At 40.1% G+C, this 5,924-nt stretch overlaps 1 protein-coding gene across 1 annotated transcript in view; it reads left to right on the top strand.

The window, feature by feature from the left end:
• Nucleotides 1-1,127: 1,127 nt before the first annotated feature.
• Nucleotides 1,128-5,924, top strand: part of lmo4a (LIM domain only 4a) — a 20,564-nt gene continuing 15,767 nt past the window's right edge. The window contains exon 1 of the mRNA XM_035668078.1: nt 1,128-1,453. The gene's annotated coding sequence lies outside the window, so the exon portion shown is untranslated. The remainder of the gene's footprint in view (nt 1,454-5,924) is intronic.

The following is a 5,924-nucleotide window of genomic DNA, read 5'->3' as shown; positions in this document are numbered from 1 at the left end:
GAAAACTTTAGAAATCAACAACATTTGCATATTCAGAGATTCTGGAAGTTTTAATGAGCTAGAAGAAGTTCGCTAGTGTTTTGTTAACATTATCTTTCAGATGTAACAAGCTAATGATTGATTCAGATTAGCAAGCTAGTTACCTAACAAACTAACAATTGATGTAAATTACCCAGCTAGTTAGATCAATGAAGTCTTTAAAACACCAGTGTATCCTTAAATGATGTACAAGAGTATCTTTTGATTCCTATTTAGACTTGAAGTTGAATTCAGGACCGTTTATGCAACTTTATGTAACTTTGAAACACCAGTGTATCTTTTTAAATTTTTAAGGATTTTAATGTGAAAATGATACTTTTTTTGTGGAAATAACATATCAGACGCAGATTATTGTTCCAAGCAGACTATTTGTATTATGTCGTAATGTTTGGAGGGGATCTTTAGGTACAATTCAGGTACATTAATTTTTATTTATAAATAGTCACCATGTACTCCAAAGAGTGATAAAGCTGTAACTTCCCTCAACAAAACTAACAGGTGAGCCCTTGAAGTCCCAAAAGAAATTATTGTTTTTTATCTTGCTGCACAAGATAAATGTGTGTACAAATTATTGGGCTGTTTTGTGCAGATAAGACAAAGGGGCCATTTACTTTTCATATTTTAAGTAGCCTACAGCTGTAATACTTATTTCAAGTATTTCAAGTAGAACTGTAGTACTGCTACTTTTACCTAAAGCATCTAAACACTTCTTCCAACACCAGTGATGAATGAAAGTGTTTTTTACAATGGACCTTTTTCACAGTGGCCATTTTGACATGAATATCATGTTTACCCTACTGTTCAATCAGTATGGCTGCTGTGAAAACTTTGGTTGTACTATATTGGTAGGAAAGAGCATTCAAGGACACATCAATAGTATACTCTACTTAAGTATACATATTTAATTGTTTTGTTTGTTGTTGTTTTGTTTTTCTGGTGATATAAAGATACTCAGTGCTGGTTTTTTTATACTCCTGAAAAAAAATGGCTGCTGTGAAAAAGGTCAATTGTGACTTACTTTGGACACTCTGAAGTGTTGTGCTGCGGGGCCACGCCCCCTGTACGTCAGAGAAGGAGTGAGTTATAAGTGCGTTTAAATGACTGAGGGAGCGTCTGTTCTGTGCCCGCGGGAGCTCGGCTCTGTACAGGAACAAAGACAGGAGACCTACAGGGTTTGGTGAGCGGCTGTCAGTGAGCTGTTGATGTCCGTCCACAGCCAGAAAGCTTCGTAACTGGGAAAAGATCGGAGGAGTTTCCTAACACTGCTCGGGGTTTTCACCGCACGAGACAGCACACCGGCGCGTGGAGAGTACAGCAGCGGAAAAGTTTCCGGTTGTTTCTGCTACACCTGGCTCGGTCCTGTGCTCCAGCTGAAGGCGAGAGGACTGTCGGTACGCACTTCCACAGCAGTAAGGTGAGCCCTACATGCCATTACCGTCAGTCTGACATATTTTATTAAAGCACAAAATCACACATTTCCACTTCACACCGCTAGCTAAACCACGGGAAGTGACCGCACTATGTTATCAGAACAATAATAATAATAATAATAATAATAATAGACTATTACGACACATTTGTACTATTGGCTAACGAGTTAGTAAATAGTAAACGCTTAAAAATGCAAAAAAATGTAGTGAAATAAGTAGAGCTGTAACTATTTAGTCGATTAATCCATCAGTGATCACCTATTAAATTAATCGCCATTTCTTAAATAATTGATTAGTTGTTAAGAAAACAAAAGTGCAGATTCTCTGATTTCAGCTTCTCAAATGTGAATATTTTCTGCTTTCTTTAGTCCTGAGGACGTCAGCTTCATCATTTTCTGACACTGATGGACTAAACAATGGCTCGATAATGAAAATAAATAGTGTGTTCCTACTCTCCTCATTTTACCAAACTACCACTGCAGGTTTGCGACCTTGTATCACTTCCCTTGTTACTTTTGAAGCTGTGAGTAACTTTGAGTATGCGTGGGACCGCAGCACTGAAAGGCATCTTTATAATGTGACTGCAACTGTAGTAGGCTTCTGCAAGAGAACACGCCTGCCGCAGGAGCCCGGGCCCTTGGTGTTAATTAAAAAGGGAGCTGTTCTAATGAAACAGCGTGTCTTTCTCAAGAGAGGGGAACTGGATCTGCCCCAGTCTGACCATTTCTCTCTGGTGTCTCCGCTGCCTTCGGTCATGCTTACTCAGTAGCCTTCCCCCTGCCTTGTGTGAGCTGAGGTTATTTGTTAATTATACCTCAGATGAGGAGTGTGTGTTTGGTGGGGGATCCATGATTTAATTAGTGTATGTATACAAAAGAAGGACAGGGTAATCGTTTTCTGGATCAAACGACTGGCCCAATTAAGTAGTTTCATTTAACAAAGTTCTCTAATAAATGAGGTTGTGAAGTGCCACCAAATATTGCCTAAACCCCTGCCTGAAGGTCAGGGACACAAAACTGTGATGGCTGACGAGAGTCAAGCCTTTGAAAAAATGTGAAATAATTTTGTACTGTGTGTATAAAATAGTGAAAATGAGTGTGCACAGATAAATAAACCAAGAATCCCAGCAAACCCTCACATTTGAATAACTGGAACCAGGGAATGTTTGGCATTTTAGATGAAAAACGACATTATCATTGCCGCATAAAATGTCTGGTCAACTGATTGGCTCTCTTTTCAGTCCTGATATTAATTCATGTATAAAACCCACTGACCAGTCATCATGCTGGAAAACATGTGCAAACCTCTGCATGCCTAAAGGGTAATTATTTACTCTGCGTGATCAGTTTAGAGCGACTCTACAGGATCACTCATACTGAAGAGTGGAGAGTGTTATACAGTGCCACAGCCTGATGCCACCTCTAACCCAACAACAGACAGAGGCTTGTTAATGGAAACAGATAACATATCTCACCTCTTTGTACTAATTAGGACATTACTGTTGCCATGGAGTCCATAAATACATTACAATACAGTAGTTATTCCTGTGTGAGAGTTACATTATGAGAGCCATCAGTCAGTTTGAGGGAAATGAGCCATTATTGGCTGTGTCAACCTGAGACTGCATGCAGTTCTTCAGCGCGCTCAGGCTGCAGTGGAAGTGTGTTTCTCTTCATTGTCTCTGCCAGGTGGAAGCCCAGAGGGGAGCGTGTGTGTGGCTGTGTGTCCTATAGCAGTGTTTCCCAAACTTTTGAAATGACAAACCATGGCGACCCATTCACAGTGAGGAGAGCAAATTTCAATTTGTACACAAATGAACGTTCCTGACCACTTTTACTGCTATTTCTGCATCACCTCATATTTTGTTGAACAGGTAAAGCAGCCATTTTGAAGAGATAAACGTTTGCTAAATCACAACTTGATCATCAGTAAAACAATACACATTTTAAATATTTTATAATTGAGGCTAAATAAATGCATTGAGGATTTTTGAACAGATCACTTTGAGATAAAATTTGCCATTTAGGAAAAGTTACTGCTCTCGTTTTTTACCTCATCAGTAAAACAATGTACACAAATTTAAATACTTTATAAATGAGGAAAAAATATCTACATTTAGCAGGAGGAAGAAATTCTGTCAATGTAGGGATGGGAAGAGATCATGTACAATATTATCGCATATTGCGATTACATAAAAACACTCTGATAAGTATATCTAATATTTGCTAACACTGTAAGTCCTATATTGGTTTCCTAATTTATTTTTGCTGGGGATGCAGCGACTCTGTGCCCATACTAGAGCTGTACAATAGGATCAAAAATCTGATCATGATTATTTTGAGAGATATTATGATTGCCGTGTGATTCTCAATTTGTCAGACAGTTTTTACTTTCACTGATTTCATTGATAATGTGACATTTGTTGGGGTCCGTACCAAACAAACATGTTTTTTTACATCTGGAGAACCGATTGGATATTGCACTTGTTTCTGCTGTATTGCAATTTCAATAATATTTGAATTAATTGTGCAGCCCTAGCTGACACCGAAACAAAGATAAGCATCTCTACCTTGTTGCAACTCTATTTCTCTTCTCACCCAAGATGTTAGACTTGGAGCTGATCAGCCGCTCACTGTCTGTGCTGCTGCGTGGAGCACATGAGTATTTGAGTGCAGTGCTAGAAAACAGGTGATTATTTCTCCAATATGCAAGGTAAAAATAATCAACACATTTAGCCAGCGCAAAATTGATGTGACACTACAGATATCGGTGAATGCCATCTTATTTGCAGATACGCCGATGTCCGGCCAATAAATTGGTGCAACCCTAATTTTGGAATTGCCACAAATGGGCGTCTGCATCTTTCCTGTGCCTGTCACCATGGCCGAAGACTCGGTTTGCTCATTAAATCCCCACATAAAAAAGTTAAATCGGATGTGTGCAAATACTATGGATTCCACACTAAAGAACGGCAGGGAGATGAGGCGTAAAAATGCTTGTTTATTAACAAAAGTGAAACGGTGGAAATGCCGGAGTTCCAGTCAATTGAGTTCAACGTTCCAATTGTTGATTCGGTATAGGAGCAAGTTATAACAGAAGTATCTCTCAGGACATTTAAATAGAGGCGAGGTCTGCACGCGGCAACGTCGCTTATAAGCATTTACGCAGAGACGCAACAGTACCACATGAGCAAGCACTTGGGTGACGGGGGGCAAGGAAAAACTGCCTGTTAAAAGGGTTAAAACCTGAGAGAGAGAGAGAGAGAGAACAGTAGCAACAACTACACTAATAGTAGTGACTGATGATGATGAACATAGAGATGATGACGACGACAACAGCAACGATGGGGGACAATGAGCAGTGATAATAGTAACTGTAGTAATAATAACAATTAAAACTGCAAGCAGTGATGATCGGGCCCTCGCAACTCGGGGTGTGCTTGCGGCCGCATCACGTGCAAGTGTAACGTGTGCAGACTGCAACATGAAGATTAGCACTTAGATGTGTTTAGGCCAGGGCTCTGAACAAACTTGTGAAGTTTGGGTGCAAATGGAGAATCTGTAGTAAACTTAGGTTTAGCAGTAGAGGTAGGGTTAGGGTTTCCAATGTCATGTCAAGGCAGATTTTTGAAGGCACGCCACGGACACACCATTTGACAGAATGTAAAGATTTTAATAACGTAACACCCTGAACCTCTCTGGATTGTACTCATCAATTTTGTTTCGTTCTGATCAATTCACTAGGAGGAGTTTGTTCAAAATGGCCGACTTTGACGGCACGCCAGGAACTTTTAATCGTGAATGTCTTTAGATTGCAGTGTCAAATGTAAAGTTGATCCGATCACTTCCCTAGGAGGAGTTTGTTAAACTACAGCGCCAAAATTAATTTTGTGCAAAGTTTCGTGAACTTTTGAGCCTCCAAAAATGCGATTAAAGGGGCAGAAAAATAATAGTAATAGCCAATTCCTTGAAATACAATAGGTCCTTGCACTGGTCAGTGCTCGGGCCCTAATAATATGAGTAATATTAGCAGTGGGAGTCAAGCAGGACCAGTAGTAGTGGCATTCTAAGATCATTATTGTGATAATATCATGAATCGCAATTGTGAATGACAGTGTCCCATGCCTAGTGTGTCCATCTGTGTAACTGTCTGCAGCTAATCTCCATGCTACTGGACCCATCAAATTCATATTTTTATGATTCAGTTTTTAAAAAAAACATTTTTATTGACTGCTCTGTTTTATACCGACTGCTGACTCCTCACTCCCCTTAACCGGCTGGTAGGTGGCGCTTCAGCTTGGTGTCTTGTTGTCGTGTGTGGCAGTCCAAGGTTTGTCTCCATATAGCCTGTGTACTCTGGTCACACCTCGATAATGTGACCTGCATATTGTCTCTCCTTTATTCCACCGCTCATGCATACACACTGGACACACAGCCTGCCCTGCACTCCCTGGTC

Source organism: Morone saxatilis, unplaced genomic scaffold, assembly GCF_004916995.1.
Source record: "Morone saxatilis isolate NCDOM2014 unplaced genomic scaffold, NCSU_SB_2.0 Contig21, whole genome shotgun sequence".
Lineage (NCBI taxonomy): Eukaryota > Metazoa > Chordata > Actinopteri > Moronidae > Morone > Morone saxatilis.
The sequence above is the reverse complement of the archived record's forward strand: the minus strand, read 5'-3'. Positions and strand labels throughout refer to the sequence as shown.